Source organism: Neodiprion fabricii, chromosome 3, assembly GCF_021155785.1.
Source record: "Neodiprion fabricii isolate iyNeoFabr1 chromosome 3, iyNeoFabr1.1, whole genome shotgun sequence".
In the NCBI taxonomy this organism is placed as follows: domain Eukaryota; kingdom Metazoa; phylum Arthropoda; class Insecta; order Hymenoptera; family Diprionidae; genus Neodiprion; species Neodiprion fabricii.
In genome coordinates, this window is record NC_060241.1 from 23,322,880 (window position 1) to 23,347,606 (window position 24,727).

Below are 24,727 nucleotides of genomic sequence, written 5' to 3' on the forward strand. Positions count from 1 at the left end.
GAGCGAAGAAGGCTCGATCATTTCATATCTAATCGTGACTTTCATCGAGCCAACTTTTTTCATGCCTAATCATAAATATTTACCGTTTACACTTGCGTGTTTCATACAATAAAAATATAATCGGATTATAACGAATTACTTTACTAAAAGCGATTTTAAATGAAAAATTTCGAACGAATCAGGACGCGGATTAGAATTGTTTTTCACTCCGGCGGTGATTACAATAATATTATTGACGTAATATATTCTTTCGACGGAAGGGAGATACAAGATACGTGCGTGAATTTTTAATCCTGTATGATACGAGCCTTCGTACGGACAAAGATCATCGTCGACACGGGACCAATTTACCCTTTCTATCGCCAATTTACCTTCTACCACTGATAATGAACGATACGCGGCTCTCCCTTCACGCTTTGGATTTTATTTTACAATTGATTCGAATTCTTTCAAGCAATTTTATGACAACGAGTAGATTTTAATTCATGGTTGGAGATTTATTAACTGGCTAAACTGATATTTTCAAACTCAATTATATTATGATTGTGCATTACGGTACAGAATTTTACCGACAATATTTCACCAACTTTTATGACATGTGGATCATTAGCTACATTATATTTAAAATCGGATTACTCGGAGTATAATTAATTACTGCTTGAACATATTTAACAATTTGTTGGTATTATAAATCTGTACCACTTTGAGAAATTTGAATCGACGTGGAACGATGTTGATTCGTATGCCCGTTCATTAATTCATTGACGTTGATGACATCACTCTCGTCGACGAATTAAAATCATATTGAACGATTAATTTTTGATGCTGCCGCGAGAATCGATAGACAATATTCCATTCGGAATTTCAGTTAATCCAATTTACTATTGAAGTGTAAAATACCGAATGCTGCGCGAAAAAGGTAGAAAAAAACTGAATCACATCCACACCGTCTATCTAGAAAATGAGCAAGTTTCATAGCACCGGCGTTTGAATATTTACAGATTCATTCAAAGTTCCGTATCAAGTACTGAAGAATCAAAACTTATCACTTTAATCCGGACAATATATAATATATATACATACATGAATATATTGCTGTACGGCCATTGCTTGAAATTCTTTTTTTCCTCTGCGCTTTGATGAATCTCAATTCGTGTCTGCAAATGTCGCGATGAGAGGTAGACGTTTGTCGCTTAAGTGAAACGAATAGCTGTTAAAAGTTTGGATTCGAAAGTAATCCCACATACCGAGTACGCAATCTATAATGTAACATCGTCGATTCAGGTGATTTGATTTGCGTTATCTGCGTGATTCAATTCCGAAAATTTTTAATCCGATCAAGCCCAACGCAGGCAATTTATTTCTCCTTGTTATTCCGTTGAAGAAAAAGAAGGGAAAGCAAATACCATTGTACAAAACCAAAACTGGACTTTAAAATTCACAAATAACGAAATTATCATGATATCAATCCAGGAATTACAGCGATCTGTAGTTGAAATTTTCCAAAACTTGATCTGACCTGTAATGTTAGTTTAGAATAGAAAACGATCCATTCCCATAAGTTCTATAATTCGTAGATTGTGTATAATAAATTGCATTATCAATTATTGACACAGCTCTTTCCTATCTATCGTGTGATTTGATTGCATATTACGTACGGTCACGTGCGTTTAATTATCTCAAGCAAACACGACAGATTGAAAGCGATAGAGAGAAAGAGATGATTTTCACCTCAATTTTACCATCGATTTTCATGGTTTCGATTGATTCTGGAATTACCTGGTGATTGGGATCGTTGATTAAAAGTGTCATCCTTCGAAAAGGAAGCTACACATAAAAGAATCCAATATAACGATCCCGATATGAGTCCGACTGATTGCTTCGATACCGCAAAACCACGTACAACAGCCGCTGTATATCCAGTAGCTCAGATTCGGCGGGGATTGAAATTTAACAGACGGACGCCGGTGCTGATTTTTTTTAATCCCCAACGACTCCCCTCGGGACTTTTTTAGACGCCCGAGATATAAGACGAAAATGACGGATGGACGGTCACGTCCAGAGGCGTGTCGGCGATCAAAAGAAAAATTATCAGGAAGCCATTTCTTCTTATTTCTTTTTCCATCTTCCTCTCTTTTTAGCTTCCCAACCAGCTTTGTACTTTTTTCTTCGGTTGGTCCTTTCCTTTAATCAATAATTGCCGATCCATTAATTACCCAAATTATTCACCACCGGACTGAAATACCAATTTATTCATTCTCCTCAAGGGTGACGACTTTGTCTTCGTCCTCGAAATTCCACTGATATCGACGAGACAGAATTCACGATGTCTAACAGTGCGTCTGATATGTGAAAATCTGTCCTGATACGCGTTGACGGGACTGTAGAAAGTATCCTTGAAGGCGAACATTGAAGGGGTACGTGCCGTGGAAATTGGGCCAACGGGTCAAACTAATCTTCGCAGCGTCTCCGACTCGAGAGACTCCGAATGTTTGCAAATAATGTTGAATTCTCCGGGGAAAGCTTTTTGGAAGGCTTTTTCTGTTATAGTCCTTTATTTATTTATTCTTCGTTGCCTGAAAGGAAACCTCCATCGAAGAGCAAACACTCGTTTGACAACGTACGTTCATCACGACTCGACGTAATGTCGTTCCATATAGGCATATAGTAAATGAAGAACGGTCGTTTGGTAAGATTTGAGTGTCGATAAAAATTCCAAAGTTGTAAAGGTGGTAAAAGAAGCGTAGTTGACTATATTGAAGTGGCGCTAAAACTTGAGGTATGTTTCTGAGAGAGGCGGTATTCCAGACAGAATATACTTCTCGATATTCATTCGACCGGTGACACCGGCTGGTCGAGCCTTCATTGAGATAAAGAACACCTTGCGTTGGTTTACCCAAGTTTAATCCATTATACAAGGATAACTCGATACCTATGTTGTTGTCGGTACCCGTTTCACTCAATTAATCGAGAAGAAATGTCAGGGACGTGTTGATTTCCGACTTATTTAAGAACTAGCGTCTCTTTTGTTTCGTAGAAGGTAGGTACGATGAGTAACGAGGACGTCTTGCCTAGTACCTGGTATTTACTATGCAGTTCTGCGGCAAGTCTTTCCATTGTTGCATTCATGGCTGATTGCCCGCCAGAAGATAAAGTCACTTTGTTTCTTCGTTGAAGAATACGTAACGTCTCTGCGGTGTAATATAATTCAGGAGATCACGTAGCTCCGGGAATACGAATGGACGACGTTGAATTCTGCAGGTACACTACGACACCGCGTCTCAAGTTGCATGCGCTGTGATGCTTTACCTGTTTGCGACATTTAACGGGTGATAATTTTCGGCCAACGTTTAAACGTTTGGAGGATATTGATGAAGAGTTCTTTGGCAGCCTGAGATAGTGGACGTAATTGAATTTGATCTATAAACTCATCGACGAAGCTACCGCACGAGGATCAAGTGTTTCATCCGAGGTTGTCTCTGGTGTCAAGATCGACCCAAGCTTTCAGGAATTACGGATGTAATATTATCAATGTTATTGTCACGTAGATGGACAAGCCTGGCCAAGATCGAAGGTCTCCTTGAAAATTGGTTTAAAATATATAGGTTCACCCAAAGTGCAGAGGTGATACGTTCGTCGTCACAGTGTCGATATTAAAACTGAGTAGAAAGAACGATGTCTATACTTTGAGAGTTCCGTTGTGGAAACACCGGGGAAGTCTCTTGCCGGTCGTTCGAGTGGTCGAGGATCGTCAAACTGCAGTAAAATGGCATGACTCCGGTGCCAGAAAACGAAGCGAAGCCCCGTACCAACCCTTGAAAATTCAATGAAACGACCGCATAGTGTCGCGAGACTATCTTTGCACCAGTATTTCTTGCTTTCGCAGCAACAAGTAAGTAGACTAAACATGCCCGAGGATAAACGGGCATTCAATCTCTGTGTATAATGCTTGCTCGGGTATAAGGGTAAATACGGGGAAAACACTGGATGCAATTAAGCACGTCAGAGCGAGTAGGCGTGTCGTATTTCTATAAATTGAAGGGTGGAAAGCAGGCTGACAGATCTTCGTCGGAACGACACGCGATACTGTTTAAACGCAACGAGTAGGTAGAGCATGACTAATGCCACGGTACGCGTTCATTTATTTATGGAGGAATGAAAACTGCACGGTGAAATGATTCGATAATATTATACTCGGATATAATGTTGACTGCGAAGAAATTTTTTGCTATTACAAAACTACGGGCGAGACTTTCTCAATGCTTTGATCAAATTTATGGATCGGTGATCAGTTCGCGGGGTAAAGTATATTACAGTATAGAGCATAGCCCGATATTTGCACAGAAATCATTTTTTCTTTTCAATTATTTCGAAGAATAACGACTACGCGAAGGGGTATACGGTGAACGTGATGATAAGCGAAATAAAAATTGAGAAATATAGGTGAATTATAATGTCTTTGGCGACAATATTTGCGGTAAAATATCGTCAACCATAAAGACACGATTACGGCGCTGACAGGTTAGGATTCTTAGCATTTCTACTTTCGTGTAGTTTCAGAGTATCTTTTGTAACTTAGAATTTATACAACACTTCTTTTCACAATCTCGCGAAGATTGTTAAAATGATTTATCCCACCCACCCAGGTTGTTCGTTTTGGCGGACCTCCGTTCTTTCGCACACTTTTTTCCGCGATCTCCGCAGGGGTCGTAGCTTCGGATTGTGTGCAGCCTGCAAGACCGGGAATTCAGGCAGCACGCTGCGTGTACGAGAGTATTTTTTATCAATTGAAGATCGCGTGAGATATCTCACAGGATATATGATTCGTTGCTAATTTGGTTGTACGTATATGATATATGAGATTACTTTTATTGCGTGTCGTAGTCTCGACTAAAATAAAATATTTAAACAAACTAAAAATGTTGCGTGCAGATTGCGTAGTATTGACTCATTCGAAACTAGGTGTATAAACTTTTGAAATCAGTAATTTTTTTGACACAAATATCTGTACAAGTCCACTGCGCAGATAAATTATTACGTCGATCCGAACCGGCGTCTCCATTTATCACAACTAAATTTTCTCCTTGAGTTTAGACACGCTTGGGGCTGACCTCCAGGCGTTTCTTTCTGTATTAAGTAAATTGGCTTGAGGGTCGAGCGGTAGTGAATACGGATAGAAACCAGAAGTAGGTAACGGATCAAAGAGTAAAAACGGAAAGCGTATTTTATTCAAAGCGTCCGGTTCGCGGTAGGGATACACTTCGAGTAATCTATTTATCTTGACAACTTGCCGTGACCCTAACTCTGGAAAGTAGTCTTGCACGGTTTGACGATAAGTTTGAGACCACGGAGCGAGCAGATAGTGCAGCGCAATCAAAAGATTAAAGGCGAGGTATTCGGTCGAGGGTCTCCACGCCTTGAAAGCTGGGCGATTCGTTGAAATCGCTCTTTCGCATCGACGGTGCATTCAATTGGCTGAAAAATTCAACGGCAAAGAATGCTCCGTTTTATGCTCTCGTCTCTACCAGGAGCAGCGGCGTTTTTGACCCTGGAAATCAGAAGTATATAAAAAAAAATTCCCGTTTTTTTGAAAGTTAGTTTAGAAATTATGATTCTTCTAAAATCTTTATTTTCGGAAGTTAGTTATTTACCTCACATAAAATCTGTCGATTAGTGGATGATCATTCAAAAAATAAATAATGTATGACAATTTTCCATAACCAACGACAATGGGCCAAAATTGGGTTTGAGAGATTATCGTTATTGCTATTTATAGCCATACCGAGATAAAATTTTCTGAAATCATCACGAAAGATCCTGCGTAAACATAAAAAGATCCTAAAACCTTAAGAAAGTTGGTCTGAGATCGAGTCTTAGAGTTGAAATCATTTCAGACTCTCAAAAGAACTGAAAAATGTTCGTCTTCTCCATTATAATTACAACTTTTTGGATTTGCTGTAGTTTGCGTCGAAATCAATCTGCGCACTTTGAACCTACACGGACGCTGCGGATAAAAAAGATTCGCAATCGAAGCCACTCGACCGAACCTAGGTCTTGAGAATTTTGGAATTCCTGGATCTATACCCAGCATAGCGAGGGCAAACTAACAGACATACATTTCCGTGTCTCGTATCGTTAAATCCTGATAGCGTTCGGCTCGGAGAGTGTTTTCAGTGCGATCGAGAAACGCGAAGGCAGAAATCGTCTTAACGTATCGTTTCGGGATGCGAATCTTATTGATAGGCAATTCACTCGCGTACTAAATCACTGTCTCCTGTTTGAACCCCGTCCAAATTGCTCAGCTGTTTTCCAACCCGCGCTTTATCTCTTTCGCGGTCCGATTCATGTTCGACGAAACTCTTCCGAATCCAAACTTGGATATGTTTACTCGCAGCGAGTATTTACCCTCGGTGAATTCGCCACTTTTACATGAAATATGACCAGGCTTTGAATTCCGAATGGCTCGAAATTTTCGGAAGTCTCTTTCGTTCCATGAATATGTAAAAATTTTCAGTTTTAAAACAACGCGCCGTGAATGATGAAGTGACAACAGACCCACCAGATTTCAGTTATCGTCCATCTCCGGTGTACGTTATACGTCAATATTCGCAATTCTAACAGCCAACAATTGGCGAAGTATTAAAAAATTTTCAGTAATGCGTGAAACGGTAAATCGAAGAGAAACAATCATTGTGGAAGGATAAATGTTCCGCTATCTCCTACAATTTCTCGATAACGCTGCTTTCGGTAAATAACGCGACGCTCATTTCAGTTTTTTACTTATTTCTTTTCACAACAGACCTGAAAGGAAGAATAATGTCCAACACTGAATTTTCCGATATCATCAGAGAGAGATGGTTTTGCCGCGCTTACCCGACTTTGATACCCTTGCTGAGAAGCATCGATCCGAGATTGCGTTCAATAAAGCAGTTCCGCCGACTCTTGGTTCTTTTTTTTTTTATCCTCGTAACTGAAAGTGAAAAGGGGCGAAAAATAGACTCGAGGTAATCACAGGCTGCCCTTCTTCACGCGATTAGAGTATACCTGATCGTAACTTTCTAAATTCCGTGGTTGCAGTTCTCATAAAATATCTCTGAACGCGATGCTTGTCTCGCAAGTTTATCACTCAGTTTCCTCGATTTAGCTGGTAATTTGTCTTCTCTTGGAACAAGGGACGCCTACGCTAACGTCTCGTACATTCATTTTTATTGACGGCGCTTCGCATGCAAAAGAATTCCTGTTTCTACTTTTATATTTAATTCTTCGGAACAGAAATAGAATGCAGGTTAACGGTATCAGAGACCGTTCCGTTCCTAAATCAACGAAGGCATCGGTGTGTGCATGATGAATGTCGTATATAAATTCAACAAGGATAAAGTACAACGCGGGGATTTAAATTCTCTCTTCCTTCGCGACCCCCAAAAGTAATTTTTCTCCTCGTTTGGAGAGTCTGACGTAGCATCGCGCTCTTTACTTCCTTTCACGGGAAGATGATCGTAAATTTTGCACTTTTTTGCAAATTTTGTACCGAGATATATTGGGCGCACGTAAACTTCTGCATACCTCTCGACGATATTCGCTGATTGAAGAAAAATACCAAGCCGCCGGAAAGGTAGACTCTTTTCCTTGTTTCGCGTCGTTGTGTGTTATTGTTGAATCATTAAAACCCACTCTTCGTAAAACATTTTTTCAGTAAACTCCTTATTCTCTGACCCCCGTTTAAACATTGTTGTGCATTTTTCAGGATTCAACCAGTTCTACCGAAGCGGTGTGTAAATACTCCAAGATAAAGTTAGTCCCAGGTACTTAAAAGGATCGTCTTTACCCTTCAGTTGAGGTAATTAGTGAAATTAATTCTACTGAAGTTGACGAGAATCGATTTTTAACTACTTCTTCAAGATAACGAACTCTGCTCAACGAGGGACATTCCTATAGTATCGATGGTGTCAAATCCGAACCCTCCTCCTCCGGGCTTGGACGACCAGAGAACCTTCTTCAGAAAAAAATAACAGACAAAGCCATCGCAACAGAGACGGACGGGAGGCAGTATCATCTTCATCGTTTCGGGCTCGACGCGACAAGGACTGAGGTAACTAGTTGGGAACAATAAAGGCCCGAGCATACTTGACGTCGACCCTGACGGTCGTTGGGAAAATACCGGACAAAGGGATTTTCCCATGGAACCTATTTCGGCTTACCCGATTACTGCGATATGTGTTTCCTCTTGGAAATCGAGTCTAATTGAAAAAGTTCCACGATTTCCGCTTCCAATTAACGATCCATCCGAGAATTGTGTCCCACCTTCCAAACTCGTTTCCCGCTTCGTTAAAACTTGCAGACTGTCAAAAGGTGAGATCTGAAAATTCAACTGAGCGAAGTGACCAAGAAACATTGCGGAACTTGCGTCAGGGGGGGTGAAAGCGAATCCTAGTAAACTTTTCTTCTCATTTAAGAGGCTTAATTCAAAGAAATATAATACCCTCCCTCAAAAGGAGAGATTTACTCCTGTGTAGATATAACTTACCAGTTATAACTTTGTCCAGTTGAATTATACGTAAGAACTACGTAACGTAGTCGTGAAACTTTTACCGTGCTTCAGATTCGGGAAAAGTTTTACTCCGCGTTCGGTTATATTTTGAGGAAAGCTACAACCAAACTTCGCGTTTTTCGGAGCGTAACCTTTTTTGCTGATCCGGTTACGTCTTGAGCTGAAAAATTCAGCGATTTAAATTGACTCCGGATTTGATAATTGGCAGTTTTTTATTATGATGAAAAGTTTTTAGCAACGTCGAGTATTTCACCGTACAACGTTGAATATTTTCGCAGGAATGATACGTCGCTATCCGCATTGAAATTCGGTCGGATTCTAATTCATCCCGTACTTTTACTCCGTCGATTTCACAGAGGCGAGAGTAAAATTCCTGCGAAATACTGACGCTATATTTTCGTACAAGAATTTTTAGATCACTAGTAAATTCTGGGCCTCAATATCACCGTGATGCCGGGAAATATTCGAGTGTGCAACCGGATTCCGGGTCAAATGTTTTTTCCCCGTAAACCATTCTTGGAATTCTAATTCTCCTTTATCTGAAAATATTTACGTTTTTCCAGTGCAATTTCACGAAATATATGTGTAGAATCTGCTCCCTGTGCTTACGTATGTACCGAAGTGACGTAACGCTACTGCCAACTTCCTCCACCATGTTCTAAAAATATTCACCCGATTCACAGCGTGGAATACACTTCATTGATCAGAAAAATTCTTACGTCGAGTGAATTTAAAAAATTTTTAAAAGTATCGAAAGCCTTGCGAAGAGTACGGCTGAAATGGTATTCGTAATAACGAAGAGCCCGCACTGTAATAATTGTTCAACGGGTCGTTCAACTGTGCGGGGAAAATGCGAGATACAGAAGTTCTGAAAACAAGCTGGGTATAATCCTTGCGTATCGCTGTTGTGTAAAATGATTATATTACTCCTCTGCGTAAGTCTCTCGATTGATGTACCGATACTGTTATATATACCGATAATATTACCGAAAGAGCGACGAGACGTTTCGGTGGAAAATTTTAAAAGGGAAGATTGAAAGCCTTCGATCTTACGATAAGAGGTGGAAGGAATTGAACGTGTTGATTTATACTCTTTAGAAAAATGATCGAAATTTATTGTGACACTATTTTTGCGCTGACGAAAAATCTGGCTTCGCGGTGACACGTGCTTGTCATTCATCCGTGGGCTGTGATTTCACACGGAAAACACTCTGAAACGAGGGTATAGCTGGTAGGTGAGAGAATCTCAAAATCCTGATGTAGCGTCTCCCACTTTCACGCGGCTCACCGTATTGCTTAGGCCTGCCTGAGGATGGGAAAGATAGAAGAGAAGAGACTGCCGGCACGGAATCGGGAATCCCTTATAAATATGACATTTTCCATCCCGTTTGACTCGCTCGGAGATTGTATTTGAAAATTTTTTGAATTCGCCACGATGCCGCGCCGACTTTCTAGCCTTTATCGCGTCTACAGTTCTCTGCAATTTTATCTCTGTCCAAAGGTCCTATGTATGCAAATGCGTCTGAATGTAGTCACAGAAACGTTGGAATTTTTCACGGCATAACATTTCGCGATTTCTACCCCAGTCTCGAAATCCATTCCGTGATTTTTTTCTACTCTTTTCAACTCACGTTCGTTTTCGTCTCGTTAAAAGCGATTTTGAAATATCGTAAGTCGGTAACTGTCAACACGAAAACCAGGCAAAACACCTTCGAAGGGGAGGGAAGAAGCCGGTTTCAGTTTGATATAGCGATGCGCCGCGTCTTCGCCGTGGCCGTTTATAATTGATGCGTTATGTTATCAAGCCAACACGTCGAGTGTCAGGGTGTGTCTTGATTAAATCTTTCACAGAAATTGCCTCGCCCTGCAGGATCTTCGAGAATCGCGGCGCGCCGATCTTCGTCAAAATTACGTCAATTAGAATGAATGTTTCTCAAGATCCGCTCCGGTTTTCAGAATTTATTATAGACCATGTCACCCGTACTACGGACGAATCGCGATTTCCTGACTGATGGTTCTGTTTTCACGAATCCCTGCAGGGGCTCTTAGATCTCGCGACGAATGGCCAGGATGAGGCGTAAGTCAGCGGGAGAAATTTAATGGGGAATTAAGCTCGTTTTCCGATCGGAACCTACTCCGATTCAGAGTAGCTGGTATTATTTTCAATCGATCGCACAAACATAACGAAGAATTAGTGAAGAGCCATCCTTGGGCGGGGCTGTAATTTATCAAAGTGAAGTACTGTGTACATTGTGATGCACTGACCAACGAGAGGATAAACAACGTGTTACACTCGATACTTCCGTACATCGTAGGCATGTACACTATGTACAGTCTTATCCGTTAACGATCACCCCAAATATAGTCGTCCCAATTTTGCAGGGATCCGTTAACGCGTCACAGCCATGCGATCAAGGCAACTGCACCTACCCTCATATTTACCCAGGTTTTTGTGCGTCGTTGGTACGGAAGTGAAATTGGTTTATTTCCCAGAGTTGTGCAGATGGTGGTTGTACGAACAGGCGGAATCAACCGGGACTAGTTAAATTCAGTTCTGTTTATTCAAGGATTACGCCGGGTTAGATTTCTCTCGATATCAATGTTTACCTTTGTTTGATTAATATTTACCTTAGCGATTTACTTCAGACTATTTAATCTACTTTGCAAAGATTATGCACGAGTAATTTTTATTCGTAGACTGTGGTTAATCAGCCAGGTTTGATGCACGTTTGATGAAGAATCCTATTTTTATTTATTTATTTTTTTTTCTAAAATACCGAGCACTTCAGATCAGACTTTCCTTCTGTTTTCAATCTTCTTTTTCATAATTCTCCTCTACTAGATTAACTTCCCAGTTCAGCAGACCGAGCTTTCATTCCGACCTCACTGCCAAAAACTTCCAACATCCGAGACCCCGCCTTGAGATTTCAGCCGCGTCTTTGCATCTCTGTGATTATTCTATGTAATCGCTTCGCAGTGCTGCCTTCCATTGTCATCAGACTCCTGTCTTTTCCTTCAACCTCGAGAAGCTGAATTTCAGATACATTGAGCTCCTTGCTTTAGCTACTTGTTTGTTTTGCGGTTTATGTTGTTAGATTAACGTGTATGAGGTTACGTTGTAAACATACAATGTGCTTCTGACGATAATGGCCTAAATTTACATGATTTCACCGTATTACGAAACTTGCCAAATCTTGCCGAAAGCTTTCCGTGTTATTCGGAATGCGGGGAAAAAAATAAGAGAAAAACTTTCCCCTGGAATTGGCGTAGAATTCCCGGGGACCCGAGCGTTGAGTTTGATGTGAAATTTTCTCGAGTACCTAATCCTACCAGAACCAGAATGGAAAGTAAAATTGAACCATTACAAGAGAACGAAAAAAGTAACCGCCTACTACACCCAATCTTGCTTGGGTTACGGCCAATGGATTATCGAATTTGATTTACAGAACTCAAATCCTCAGACGCTTAATACTCTGCTCGTGATGAGTTTTCAATTAGGCGCTCAAACGCTTCGTGGGTGGTATATTAATTGGTGATATAATTTTCAAAATCGAAAAATAACTGGGCAGCCTTTCTCCCATCTGATGAAAGTATAATATTCAATTACAAAAATTGTGTATCGCCTTCTTTGACTAGCGAATTTTGATTGAGTACTGAAGTGCTAATAAATTTGGATAATCTTATCAAAATCAGTCGAAGCATATCTTAGAGCCTACTCTTAGAGCTTTTGGACTTGGGTGAAAATTCTACTTTTAAATATTCACCCGAGTCCTCGAATCGTCGCGTAACAATCGGCGGTGAATTTTTCATGAAATCATTCCAGAGCCTAAGAATACTTGAAAATGATTCTTGCGCGTTTTCGTAGCACCAATGAAAGTTTCATAAAATCTAAAATCATGATATAGAAAAAAAAAACAACATCGTCCCGAACTTATTTTCTATTCCGATAACTGGTCAATACTTTGCAAATTCATTTCTTGTTTCATCGACAAACGCAGTTGTACTTGAATTTAACGTCTGAATCTAAGATAAGATCTTATTCGGCGGAATCGTGCATTTAACGATTAATATAATGCTAATTAGTTCATTCGGCATTATCGGTTCACGCAAATCTGAACGTCACGTACTGTTGACCTCGTGAGATTAATTATTCCCAACGGGCGTAAACTCCGTAATTTCCGTGAACAATCGACGCAGTGTATATCGTTACGCGAATCAACTGTTTCCTACTCCCTCGAAGGCACGTATTGTGTGTTTATTGGTATAAGCATTTTCAGTTCAGACTACGTGAAAAGCTGAGAAATTTTCATTAGCGCATTCATCTCACTGTACGGTAACGTCAGTTGTAAACTTCACTGGGCCTCGGACACTTGGCCCGTAAAAAAAGCAAACCGCACTTGTCGATATTGCAAATGATGCGAGTACGGACGTTATTCACCAAGCACTCACCATCGTTAGTCTCCATGCGTCATTCATCTGAAACAGATGAAAAGCACCGTGAAATAAAAAATAAATAACCATTCGAGTTGAAATACCGGTCGACACGGTTACTGATCGGTAGAAGTCTCATCAAAAATTTCACACTCATCGAGCCGCCTGCTTGTCAGTATTAAATAACATGAATTTTACACGGTGAGAGCAGGGAAATCTGAATTGCAGTGCTTCTATTCCCTGCACTTCTCGTCCACTGTCATCTAAACTGAAATTCATGTTCCGACACTTTGGACGAGGGTTGCTTTTTTTTAACCTACAGAGACGCGTGGGCAGCCGATATTTGTAAAAAAGTGGCGAATGCTAGCGAAGTTTGAAATTGAATCAAGTCTCCGTGTCGCGTAAATTACATCGTGAAAATTCCTCCATGCGCAGACGTCTTTTCGTGGTCCGTTTTGTGGTAATCGGTTCTTGTCGCGATTTTACAACAGCAACGACTATCGAATTTGACGTGACAACTCTTCGGAGTCGATGTCATCAACCGTCGTCGATTCGATCAGACACCTCTACCTCGAAAACGGAAATAAAAGTCCAGTGTTCTTTACCGGCAAGAGGTGGGTAGACTGTGGAATTATACGAAGACAACAGTAACAATCCGAATCAAAGTGGCACGGCATACAATCTGAGATAATCAGATCTCACGGGTACTGATCCTCTGTTCAGTGAACCATGCTGAGATGAAATGAATTGAATCTCAGTATGGTTCGACCTCTTGACCGAGGGATATCGCATTTTCTATCGATAACAGCTCAATCCTTAACACACCGTAACATTTTCAACAACAGTCCACGTCAATTTCCATCCAGTTCTATACGCGAGGCGCGCTCAACTTCCTTCCACTTGATGTATTGATCAGTTTCTAGGCAACATAATAAATCATGAATGCGCTACTAACGTCGATTTAATTAACCTCTGCACGGTTGTTAAACCGCCACCGTATTCTCAGGTGTCCTCTACGTACACTCAGTTCGGTATTGAAATTACTCTGCTTCCCCGCGCCAGATCCAGACAGTTAAGTTGTATTCGTAAGCTGTGTCGCCTTCGTGCTGAAGCAGTAAAGGGAGAACCGTCGCGTGTGCAGTACTTTTAATTATCGTACAAGCTGAACGGTTTACCATGTAGTCAAGTACGCTAATCGTGACTCAGGAATCGTCGTCAAGGTCGCTGAAATGGAATTCCATGCACGTGGATCCATTTTCCTCCTTTTTCCAGCTTTGCAGGGAAAGGGAAATATTTTCGTGAGTCAACTGTAATCAGTCGAGGATTGTGCCGCACTTCCGTAAATTGACTCGAGAGTTAAATCAACCTTTGACGAAAAGAGTTTTCGCAGCCAAACGTAACGAGTAGTTCAAGGAAAATTCGCTGACGCTGCGGACTTGTTACCATCGTCTCGGATAAAAATTGCAGATGCAAGATTTTTCCGTACTTATGCTTAAGGATAAGACGATGACGTAGATAGTCTTTGTCTATCGCGTTAAGTGACACTTATTCTGACTATTATCAAAGCTTACGTATCACTGACGTGGAAACACCGCATAAACCGAAATTTGTTTTTTATCTTACTCAATAACAGTGTCGAAAAATTTATTCCTGTAATCGAATTAATACTCATTGGAATTACACATTTTCCGTAGTTATTTTTACACTAAACAAAAAAGCGTAGTTTGGGATTGCATCCAAAATGATCGCGCTAACTGCGGTACTTTTGCGTCAATACCGCGTAGACTTTGATAATAGTTGAAATAAGTAAGATTTTTTCCTCGGTTGGTGAGGACCGACAATACAATTCTCTTAAAACTACGCATAACTGCAGCGGTAAATTTCACTCTGCAGAAAATTTCACAATGTGCTCTGCTTATTTCACTCTCTGTAGACATTATGACATTACAACACTGGGTGCGCTAACGACACGTGTCAGAGATATGTTCTCATAAAAACTGAAAAATGTTGCCGCATATGAAAAATAACCAGAAATCTTTCGACGTACGACAATGTAGCGATATGCAGGTGCAATGTGAAAATGGCTAAGGAGATTTACGTTTGACGAATAATATATGCGCGATGCGTAGAACGGACCGTAGAACAGGGAACGGCTCAAAGTCAAACTCGTAAAATCGCCGAAAGACTATGAAACCTTGATGGTGAAATTTATCCCCTGTTTTTGCATGGATGTATAAATTTAATAGATCGCCATTGTCGTAAAAATTCATTTCTCGCTAAAATGTTTGCACCTCGGTATATGTGCGTACGTGTAATACGTATACCTATGTTTACATATTTATACGTTTAACTGGAATACGCCTTCTGCCGCAACTGTCACGAGCTGAAGTTGTATTGGAACAGTCGCATTCTGCAATTATGTCACCCTTGTTTCATACGAGAGAGAAGTCGCGATATTAATCCACACTTCGTCGGGTGCCAGAATTAAAGGGGTTTATCAAGTAACAGGCCACGATATCACCGCGTTTCATTAAACAAGCTCTGTAAACTTCGATTTACGGTGTTTGGTACGCAAATATCATTCGAGGCTATTGACCGAAACTTGGCTGGATTATCATCGTTTTTCAATACGAGACGGTGAATTTACTCTGAAAGCCCGAAGGATTTATTATGCAAATATCACCTACAAAGCACCTTCGTATATAGACTTTGAAAATCCGAAATTATGATATCTACGAATTTGCAGAGCATGATCATACCTATCCAGTTGTTATACCTATAAATTATCGAAGTTACCTGATCAGCAAATAATTTCCCTACTCAAGGGGCGCACAACTCGTAAATTTCCATGCGGTCTGGCGTCCCTTGGATATAACTACCCGGAACACTCCGACCCAAATCATTCGTGTAACAGATCCCAATATCGTTGTGAATTATTGTCTCGATTGAAACAAGGTCGCCGACTGATTCGTACTCGCTACTTCGCTCCCGTATTTTCTGGGTGGTGAATAATCGGGAAAAATTTTCGTCATGTTAAATACGCATGTAACGGCTGATGAAAGCTGCTGGAAGAAAGTATGAATTATATTGAGGGAATTCGCACAGGCCGCTTTACCGGCATTAAAGCCATTCAAATATCGTTGAAACTGAAAACCGTCTTGACGGTCAGGTGATCAGTTTCATCCCGGGAAACATTCTACATCCATTATAATATGTTTGTAGCAGCGGGTCGAAACTATTTTCGAGATCCAACGAATTGTACTGAGCGGTATGTACAATTGTACAATTTGACTGTGAGCCTCACTTAAAATGACTTTGCGACCTGAGGAGACTTCGAAATACTCGAGAAAATTCAACTGGCGGATCCGTATTACACGCTTTACACGTGGCTGCGAGACTTCAAATGAATTTAAATAACTTTGAGTAATTTCGGATGATTGTACGGAATTCGAAAAGCCTTTGTTCCAAGTTCACGCCTCAAGGGTGGATAATTCTCGAAGATTCAAAGCAAGTACTACATACAAAAAATACATTCTAGGATTCGTAGAGACGTGCAAACGGCAAGACGTGAAACTTTGTCGGTTACTTTTTCACCCAATTTTGTGTAACTTCAAATTCAGTCAGAATGTACGGCATTAATATCGAGGAATCGAAATGGCTCGTGGAAATTTTCGCCCGGAAATAATCCTATAAATAGCTCCTTGAGCGCATTAGACGGAGCGGTACATTTCTTGTCGCTCTTTCGTCGGAGATAAATCGCGATAAACGAAATAGGCCGTGTTTCTTTCCCTAAAAATTTAACGCAATAACTTCTTGAAGAATGTAAAATGCGGAATGACATATTAATGTTTCAGTGTCGTGAGTTTTGCATCGCAACGCGACTCTAACGTCGCGCTAATATCGTACGTTCGTTGTTCTACTTGTGTGCGAGTGCGTGCGCGTGTAAGAAAAATAACATATGCCTTGCATATCGCAGGAGGAGAACTTGACAGCTTGATTTTACGCGTCCTTAACTATCCAACTAAGTTGTGACTAAACACCTCTATACGTATAATGTACACGTGTATTACATACGAATACATATTACGTGGGTGGAAGAGGATCCGCGCGCATAAAATTGAATCCCCAGAGGCGTGTAAAGCACCGCCGGCATCTTAACGGATTTTATACGTCTGTTTATCCATCATTTTACCCTGCTTAGTGTAGCGCATACCTACTTTTAAAACTCCGCGTATAAGCGGATGGAACCTCGAGTGCAGTTTTCAAAGATTGATAAAAAAGCTGCTGCTTGGCCGTGTCTATCCCAGGATCAAATTTCCCCTATGCGCTTTAAAGTCTCCGCAAGCTCTTCGCTAAAGCTCGTTGTTCAAATGCTCGGACGATCAATCGCGAGCCTGTGAGATTACGACCCTCCATGTTTCCTTGTAAACTGTTTCGGCATAACGCGCGTTGATCCCGATGTTCTCAGCTACACGCTCAGGTGGCGAAAACATGGTGGATTTGCGGGCTTTCGTAGATAACGTGGCTGGCTAGATTACCGCGATAAAGGGGGTAGCACACCTTTTCGCGTGTCTTGCGACAGAGGTTATAAGGCGAGATTCTTACCGGCGTTATATGTACCACGGATAGGGCGATCCCTGCTCTCCGAGTCGTTGACAGGCTCTGTGACGTGACGTGGGGATGAAGCCTGAAGGGAGTTGCCGCCGAGGAAACAGGGGAAGTGCATTAGTATGAACAAACAAACACACCGCATGCCGGACAAAATTTTTATGAATCTTGTTACGTATACGAATCCTCCTTGCAGCCGTCTAAATTTCTCCCTTTCTCTCAGATCATTATACTCCACATAATACATGCATGTGTAATGCATTAGGGTGTCTATTGATCAACGAAATTTTTACACCCTTACGGAATTTCCTTTTTTTCATTCGCGTACGGATGTAAACCATGCGGGTGGATGAATGTCAGGAGATTTCAGATTGAATCTAACGTTTTACAGACTCATTTTTTCATCCTGCCTTATCTTTGCGAAATGTCTATTTTAACCCGCAGGAATGCCTACTTGAGCAAAAAAAGTAAAACAGACACGTCGCGCTGGAATATCTTTCTTGGATTTGGGCGCTTGAACCGTTCGAAAGTGCCGCCTGTTACCACAAATAAAATAGACAGCTGTCTATTACTGAGTAAAAGGCACGCGGAAGCGGATAATTCAATAGAGATTCTCCCGTGGGACGAGATACTTTTTTCTATTTCCGACGTCTGCGCTCCTATTTGAAAATGCTGGAGTATCCACGGCAATGTAACCGTGGCCAATTAAAATATTTCAGAATGAAAAACCATCCGAATGCGATCCATCCGGTGGAATGATTATTCAGGCCAACGGGGTGTAGCAAGTTATCTTAGTTATTATATGAAAAAAATTTTACGTGTAATAACGGTAGTCGAGGTGAATCGAAACATCTGGCTCTTTGGCGAGCCGTGAGTATAGCCGACGTGACCGGTTTACGTGTATTTCTTTTTCAGCCCTTAATCTTTATGGTAAAATATATATATATATGATAAAGCGTATATATATATATATATAATTATATGTATACGTTGTATATGTTATAAAGTGTAAAATTTGAATTTACGAGACATTAAATATCAAATTATATCGCGTTATCTGTCCTGATTCGCCGCACCGGGCCACGCTTTATCATTCTCCTAAATACGAACGCGATTTAATGCCTACGTTATGAACATAAATTAGTTTCATTATTACTTTTTTTTCATCTTTATCACTCGACCGCTGTCCGTGTAATTAAATCGCCAAAAATAATTCATCCCTCGGTTTCATTTAGTCAGTTCATGGATTGAAAAGTGCGTGTCGAACATCCATAAAAACCTACCGAAAATAAAAATTATCCCTACCTACTTGCAACGATCAATTTTTCATTGCATCAATTTGTTCTTTCGCCCATTTTATCATTCCGCGACTAGGCAAGTGCCAAATATTTTAAATTAACATCGAAGCTCTGAGGCTCTCAGCACTCAGCTGCGTAATTTACCTGCATGAACTAATTCGATAAAGTTGGTACAGTAATAGATTTATAATGGCAAGCGTATGCTAATCATGAAGGTACATATTATATATATATATATTATATACATACATATATATTATATATACATGCATAGTATACAGGTGCGTACACATTTACCGCATGAAGGCTCCATTACATCTAAGTAAACCCGGTTGTGTGAGTAAACTTTGAAGTGCAGGAAACTCGACTGCGGTTCATCTGTGAATTTTATGTGGTCATAAGGTATATACAGTATAGTCTCGTTAGCTATTACCGACTTCGATATTGATTGAGAGTGACAACTGGTAATAAAACCCCGATCTAGTCGAATTACAGTGTCTCGTCGGTCGAAAGAACAACAAGATTCAGGTAAGTGCAGATCCATACAAGCAACGGATCAGTAGCTTTATTTACTTAAATCAGTGATGAATTTATTTTCCGTAAAATGACTTTTAGTAAAATAACAATCAGGAGTCATTGTAAACATTCGGCAAATTGAGGGATACGGCAGAATTTACGAAGTTACGTAACTTTTAAAAATACTGCAAACTTGTCTAAAATTTTCTACCGTAGCTTCTTGTGTTTGAACTGTTTGTAAAAATTTTTTTCACATTGACAACACGTGCATCGAAGAGCCTGAACCTCGTTATCTACGTATAAAATTATTCGTACCTCTTTCACCGAGCATGAAACAGAGCTGCGAATCTTACCCTTCGAATATGACCGTCTCATCTTCGGTTCGAACGCGAACACCTTTAACGATCGACCGCGTCTCAAAGGTGTTTCTGAAAATCGGTAGGATTCACGGAGCAATCAGGCCCCGGTATGACTCCCTTAATAAGGGCGAGACTCGGCAAAGGGTTTTTTTTATCGCTGTTCTCCAATGCTTCTCTGGGAGGTGAAGTTGGCCGGAGAACCTTGGAGTGGTGAGATTCATTCAGTCACCTCCATCTCCGCCAAAGTGGTCGTCAGGGATGGGGGGACTGCGAAGTTTGAGTCGAAGTCACGGTTCCTTAGGAGAAGACTAGCTTCTCCACTTTCCCGGAAGGGTTGCAGGCACTGGCGGTATCTGAACTTATCGGGTGGTTTGTTGAAGAAGAAGTTACTGCCCGGCTTAGCCACGTGGCACAGCGCGGTTCGTAATGAATCGATACACTTTCACAGAACCCTAATTTATTTGCTATCAATTTGTGACAGGGTGAAAAGGGACCTGGCGATGAATTCTAGCGAACTTGATGGGAACGCGATGTTTCGCTACAAAGATTTGGCGGGACGGTTAATGGTTAGTGATTATACGGTACCTGAGCTGGGTGATGGGCCTCAAGGACTGGAGCTAATGATGATGATATTGATGACGATGAATGGACAAGCAGAGGATGGTTACGACGTGAAAGATTAACTGCGGAAAGCTTCGATCTTTTGTGATCGATTGCACTGATTCGAATAGTGACCGACAAAGGAAGTAGAAAGAGTTGAGGTGTAATTCTGTGATATGCTGTAGCGCATCGAATAATGTTAGACTCGCATTTTTTCCCGTGCTGATTGGCCGTTCAAGAGGTGAAGCGATACGTGAAGTTTGCATTGAAAATCTTGTTTTTTCGCTTAGGATTTCTCGGTGATAAAGTAAACGTTTCGACAACACCAAATGGACATTATTCACTGTCAACCGACGGTACTGTACGCGTAGTGTTTTACTCTCGGAAGAGCGATTGCTCAAAGTATCCAAGACTGGACATTTGCCTTTCCACATTATAAATTGCTTTCTCGGTGTACGGCGAACGGGGGAAAACAATTATACCTTAGTCTGAAATCAGACAAAGGTATAACGCAAACTCGTGAAGTGTGCCAGGAAAATCTCTCAATCAAAATTCTAACAACATCCCAGAATCGGGCATTGAAAGGAGATTTGAACCATTCAAAATTACGCCTCTGAACTCGCACTTATCACGGATGGATGTAATCAAGCTGGGTTGAATTACGTTCTGCTTTGCTCAATAACGGCATTGATTGTTGCGGTGACGGGGGTTCTGAATTCTTTGCAAACCGCGGATTGAACCGACCGAATTCGGCACCCTTTTTATTGCGATGCGATCGTCCCGCAATCGAACCAAATTTCCCAAGTGTCTGTGCGGCTGGCACCTTGTCTCATTAGTGATTCCAGGGACGCAGGGGTCGGAGCCCCGAACTCCACACCATGGCGACGGGTGTTTCAATTGATGAGAGTTCGCCGATGACAACTACCGAATCACTGTCACGAATCGTCAAAGAGTCTGTTACAGCATCTGGCGTCAAGGGCCGCGTTTACACGTAACGTATTATATACTCGGTGAGATCATTCGTCCTGTCATCGAACGGATCATGTATTCGCGTTCTCTCTTCACATCTCGTCTTCGTTGACTCTGCAGAATCATTAACGACGACGGATCATGAACGACAATTTACTCATTTAGATAGCGTGGAGTGAGGAGGCTCGGTAATTAAATTAATCGTTGCTTCAAATGTGCCGGAAAAGTACGTAACATATTTACTTGAAAACAAGGAATCAACGACTGAAATTACTTGTTCAAGAGGCTTTATTTCCGGGGCTAGAACTGTCGATATTTATTATGAACGAAGGAGAATATCGATGAAAAGTTTCCGCTGCTGCAACATCGCCGGTCAAAGAAGGCGTTGAGCAAGACCTCATTATCGGGTCGTGTGGTTTTTACGTGGGATATTTTTGACCGCTTATATTAGATTAAACTACGCGGTGAGACTGCTTACGTCATGCAGTCGATAAAAGGTGTACCGGTACCGCAGCGCATGCAGGAGCACGCAAGCTTGTTACTCATTAAAATTGTAAAGGCGAGTAAAAAAGCGCGTGCCGTAAGCGCGGAAACGTGCCGGACTTACGGCATGCGGTTTACAAAGCGCGAAATGTTGTCGCCAAATTTAGCCATTAACGAAATACCTCAGAACACGCTATTCAACGTCAGCGTGACGTCGGACTCTTGTAATCGAATTACGCGAAGCTCGGAATAATTCCGAATTCGGAGTAAAATATTCTTCATATTGTACGGAACGAAACAAAAGGAAAAATGCCGGAGAATTCGTGTTTGTCAACTTTATTTACTCTGTACAGTCGGTTGCGCGATTCGGTGAGGGACGTTAGGCGGATTTACGCTCGCTGATCGATCCGAGGATGACGGAAAAGCGAAATTGTGTCTACTTTACATCTCGGACCATTGTTACAGCCTCAATTCTCAACAAAGACAAGTAACTCGTCAGACAAGGAATTACGTCTACAGACTCGTGTTTGGAAATTTTTCCTTGCGACACGAAGCGGCTGAGACCAGGAGATTTTGTCGTAGAATTCGCACGCCGTGACTTAACATGTAACGGAATGTCCTTTACGTAACGTAATACATATATGGATATTCCGGAGTTTCCCTTTGATGGAATATCAATTTTCCAGCAGCTGTACAGGCGTGGGTTACCTGATTATTCGGCGGTTGAGCAATTCGGGTGAAGTGTGTTTCCCCGATAAGTTACGGGGGTCCAACGTCACCCGCGAAAACCAAATCTCGGCTTCGAGGCATATCCGAAAAGTGTCAGTAATCCGTAGCGTTACCATACGACTGACATGGCGCTGATAAAAATGTCATTACGGTGTTGTAAAATTACAGTGCGACTTCGTTGAAGCCCTTTCGATCTAGCCTTTATCCAACCTGTGCCTAAATATAGGCTGCGACTTTCGTACGATTAGCCGTAGATGCCGACCGATGTCAGGAAACGATGAACATAATTGCTAATGCGGCAATTTGTTTTCAGTTAGATTTGATAGAAATCCGGCTACGAATAACAATTATCAACAAGTTTGACAATTTTCGGATGAGTTTAATACTCTAGTTTTTCACCTTTAAACCTCGTTCCAGAGCTTTTCGGGGGGTTACGACGTTGGTGAAAATTTTGACCACCAGCCCAGGGTTCCTTCGTCTCGCGTAACAAAGTCGATAATTTTTTCTCACTTCGTTCCGAAGCTGCCACCCTTCATTGTACAGTCCTGAGTTCAGACGTCAGATTCGATCGAAGTCGGCTCGAACCTTTTAATCCCCAGCATCAGAAGCAGTTGTACGCAGATGCCGGGCAAAGTCGACGAACAACGGCTGCACGAAACGGAATTCGGACTCGCACCGAGGCTCTTGAATTCATCTCCTCATCGCTTTAATGGAAACACAAACTCCTTTCAACTCCTATATTTCTTTTCCATCGATCCTTCTCAGAGCTCCTCTTTCAGCCCTCGCGGTTATTCAAAGGCGCAACAAAACTCCAAGGACTCGGAATGAAACGGTTTCGAAGGGATCAGCGAGGATTCAGACAGCCCGCGATTAGACGCTTCGATTTTATTTCCAACCAATGGTCCTGACCCTGTCGTTACTCGCTCGGGCTGCATCGACGGCTTCGGTGTATCTGCGGATCGGCGAGAAAAAGTCCGCGGATATATGTATACCCAGTGCAGGAATGCCGGATATAGAAAATTGGATTTCGCGAGATTCCAGAGGCGAGATGACCTCGCGCTCTGCGGCATCCGGAAGACCACGTCGAAGCTTTAGAGGCTCCCACGACCCTGAGAATATTAGTATTCACCTGGCAGGTAACGCAAATCATTCATATTCTTCGGGTATGAGGCGTAAGTGAAAGCGGCAAAAAAAAAAAAAAACTAAGAGACGTGACTGACGCAGATTGTACTGCAAGCAAATACGTCATCCCCCCCCCCCCCCCCCCTGATATATTTTCCACAACGATCTTTGAATTTTAGGTTCCGCAGAACGTTACTTGATAGCGAAGGCCTCAAAAAGCGTTGGGCAAATCCGATTCAGGACTGATCCGATTAAAATCGTTTATTACGCTGTGCTCGATGTTACGTCGCGAGTCTATATCCGTATTGGGTTTCGTTTGATGATAATCTCTTCTTTCAAGGAAAGCAGAACCTTCCGGAGAATGGGCCGAGATCACCGTCGGTCAAATAAAGCGCTTGCTTCACGTGCATTCGAGCATCTGGTGTCGGACAAACAGTCCGGGCGTTTTCCGCATGGCGAAAGAGCTTACCAAGAAACATCTTTTTCGCATACATACAAGAAATAATATACGGCCTTGGATTTTCAGGAAAAATCCGTTGGTGAAATGTTTATTTTATAAAATTTAAGACACGTTAACGTTTCTGGCTATATTCAATCCTTGTACAGCTGGGATTGTAATTAATTATTCTTATTATAAATTGATCATAATTAGCGAATCACTATATTTTTCCTCAGCTGTATAAAGCTCTTTGAAAATCCGCAATAGACTTGTATTTACCAGCTGTGTAATTTTGTGGGAATTTTTTTCGCAAAAATTCTGTGTTCTTCTCACGAATTTATACGCGAAATCATAATGCCAGCTTTTTAATACGTTTACGCGTCTACATATACAGTCCGCATATCAGCTTCTGCGCTTTTCAGGCAGGAAACCTTTTCCCTTTGATATTCAAATCAACCGGGAGAGTCCCGTATGAAAAACGTTTCAGATTGTGGCTTGTCGGGACGGGAAAGGATCGGTCGAGGCAAACAACGCAGTCTTTTTACCGCATTAAATTCACTCAAGCCTCAGCAATGCTTCTCGCACAAACGAACCCTTATATGGCTCAGCAGAAATTTCATTTGTG

At 41.4% G+C, this 24,727-nt stretch overlaps 1 protein-coding gene and 1 long non-coding RNA gene across 4 annotated transcripts in view; one reads left to right on the plus strand and one right to left on the minus strand.

The window, feature by feature from the left end:
• LOC124179099 (tachykinin-like peptides receptor 99D) overlaps window positions 1–24,727 on the minus strand; it is a 127,232-nt gene that overhangs the window by 77,567 nt on the left and 24,938 nt on the right. For 2 of the 3 annotated variants that reach the window (XR_006869950.1, XM_046563176.1), the window contains exon 2: window positions 12,998–13,024. The exons of the other annotated variant lie outside the window; for it this stretch is intronic. The gene's annotated coding sequence lies outside the window, so the exon portion shown is untranslated. The remainder of the gene's footprint in view (window positions 1–12,997; window positions 13,025–24,727) is intronic. 3 annotated transcript variants of the gene reach the window in all.
• LOC124179102 overlaps window positions 1–24,727 on the plus strand; it is a 94,771-nt gene that overhangs the window by 16,778 nt on the left and 53,266 nt on the right. The window contains exons 2-3 of the long non-coding RNA XR_006869953.1: window positions 7,745–7,837; window positions 7,900–8,089. This is a non-coding gene — a long non-coding RNA (uncharacterized LOC124179102). The remainder of the gene's footprint in view (window positions 1–7,744; window positions 7,838–7,899; window positions 8,090–24,727) is intronic.